Genomic DNA, 2,782 nt, shown 5'->3' with positions numbered 1-2,782 from the left:
ATCAGCACAGCAAGGGGAAGTGGGATAGTCTGGTCATGGGAAGTGGGGTCAAGCCTGTTGCACACGAATGTAAGCCACCCTCTAGCTTCGAAGTTCAAATTCTTCCTCAAAATCTTCACCCCCGCCTGTATCTAATCCGGAACAGTACCCGGATGAGCCAAATACTCAGCCAACCATGGACGAATCTCCTCCTTCATTTCCAACTTCTCATTGTATTGAGTTTCGTCTTCATCATCAAAACCTAAATATTCATTGAACGCCTTCCCAGAAAACACTATATTTTTATCTCGCACTTTGGTCGCGATTGATCCCTTTTTAGTGTGGGCTACATTGCAATAAAACTCCTTTACCATGTGCTCGTTGGCATCTATCAAGTCATCACAAAAATGCTCCCACCCTACTCTGGTATGAAATTGTTTGTGTACATTGGGGAGTATGGGCAATAAGTCTCGGGTGATTATGCTCCTCTCTGCAATCAGTTTTCTTTTTGGCCACAATTCCCGGAATTTGTGGAAGGCCACTTGGCTAACAAAACGGTCTGCCCAAACCTCAGCTTTTCTTGTTCGTTCAATACCACCAATCTCGGGCACCCCACTATTCGGAACCTCATCATCACTGTTGGTCTCCCTGCTGCACTCTCCCCAGATACTGAAGCTGTGGGGGAGGTGGAGTATTCGCCGCTGTCTGCTGCTGAGCCATCAGACGACTCACACTATACATTTTGTGGAACTTGGGCTGTAGGTGGAGCTGGGACTGAGGGGGCTTGCCCCGAGTCAGCTGAGAGGTCCTGAGAGGGTAGGTACTCACTCCCCGACTGGTCGTCATCACTCACTACTATTTGCTTTCTTGTTTTCAGTTTTGGTCGGGGAGTGAGTTTGCTTTGTTTCCCTTTTCCTCCCCGGGAGGAGTCACCTCGTCCGGGTTGTTTTGCACTTCGACCTCTTAGTTTTACCATTTTTTGCAAGCAAACATGTCTAACTTTGTTAGTTGAAGCACAGGCAGTGTATAAGTTGATGAAAACAATTGCAGATTATTAGCAGGAGAAATTGAAGAACACCTTTCAGAACAGGCCACCGCAGACCGCACCATCAGGGGTGCGGCCGCGTGGGAGGCACCGCGGGCCGCGTGAAAATGATCATGGGCCGCATTGAACCAACACCAGAAGAACACAACTCTCTGAATCTCACAAACGTAGACCGCGTAAAATGGGGGTGCGGCCGCGTTGAGCCAGCGCGGACCGCACAATTAGGGACGCGGCCGCGCTGGAGCAAGTTGACTTTACAAGGAATGGGCCACCGCGGACCTCACCATCAGTAGTGCGGCTGCGTCATGGCCATGCGGACCGCGAGAAAATGACAGCGGGCCGCGCTGAGGCAAAGGTAGGAACTGAGTTAGGGTTTGGCAAATTTGTCCATTTTTGTTCAAGTTCTTGAGTCCTAGTTGTCCCTACTCAATTACCCAACATGGAATTCATACCCAGCATCCAAAAGCAACATATAAACTAACCTAATCATTGAATTCAAGAAAAAAAAATGGAAGAACAAAGAAGCTACACTACTGGGAGATAACAAAAATTAAAAATAAACACTAATTAATGATAATTGTAAGAGTTGTTACCAGGAATATGAAGAATCAAAGCACTTGATGCAACACACAAGAAGGTCTCAGAGATGAACAGTAAAAAATTAGGGCTCAGGTGTTCAGAGTGAAAAAAATGTAAAATGAGGCCTAAGGTCCCTATTTATAGAGGACTATGGGGCCCCGTACTTACCCACCAGCGCGGCCGCGTGAAAATGACCGCGGACCGTGCAGGGTTTAATTTATGAACCCTTGCAGGAAGCAGCCCACGCGGACCGCACAAATGGGACGCGGCCGCGCTACGCGGACCGCAGTAACATGACCGCGGCCGCGTGAGCAAACTTCAGAGAGCATGCATTTTCAGCTCATGCCAGTGCGGACCGCACAAAGCTTACCGCGGCCGCACTGGCAATATTCAGAGACTGCATTTTTTTGCACTTTGTTTTGCACTGCTTCAACACAATCCCTGCAACATCTCACAAACAATTATTTCTCAAAAATCCTAATCTACAAAGATAATCAAAGAGAAATAAAAAGATATGGGTTGCCTCCCAAGAAGCTCCTGATTTAACGTCGCGACACGACGCATGTTACCATCATATCACTTCAATTGAATGAGTGCCACCACGTGGCTGTCATCAAACTTTCCCAAATAATGCTTGACACGATGCCTATTGACCCGGAATACTTCACCATTCTTGTTCTTGAGATCAAGAGCACCAAAAGGAGTCACACATACCACTTCAAATGGCCCACTCCACTTTGACTTGAGCTTTCCCGGAAATAACCTCAACCGGGAGTTGAAAAGAAGAACCATATCACCAACCTTGAATTCCTTTCCCCGAGCATATTTGTCGTGAAGGTACTTCATCTTGTCTTTATATAAGGACGAGCTGGAGTAGGCATGAAATCTAAACTCATCAAGCTCATTTAGTTGCTCAACCCGGAGATTTGCCGCAACATCCCATTCCAAGTTCAACTTTCTCAATGCCCACATAGCCTTGTGCTCCAATTCCACCGGAAGATGGCAAGCTTTACCAAACACCAACCGATACGGAGACATACCGATTAGGGTCTTGTAAGCCGTCCGATAAGCCCAAAGAGCATCATCCAATTTCTTCGACCAATCGGTCCTATTAGCATTTATCGTCTTGGACAAGATACTCTTTATTTCTCGGTTGGACACTTCCACTTGACCACTGGC

Source organism: Nicotiana attenuata, unplaced genomic scaffold, assembly GCF_001879085.1.
Source record: "Nicotiana attenuata strain UT unplaced genomic scaffold, NIATTr2, whole genome shotgun sequence".
NCBI lineage: Eukaryota > Viridiplantae > Streptophyta > Magnoliopsida > Solanales > Solanaceae > Nicotiana > Nicotiana attenuata.
This window is presented reverse-complemented; position numbering follows the sequence as displayed.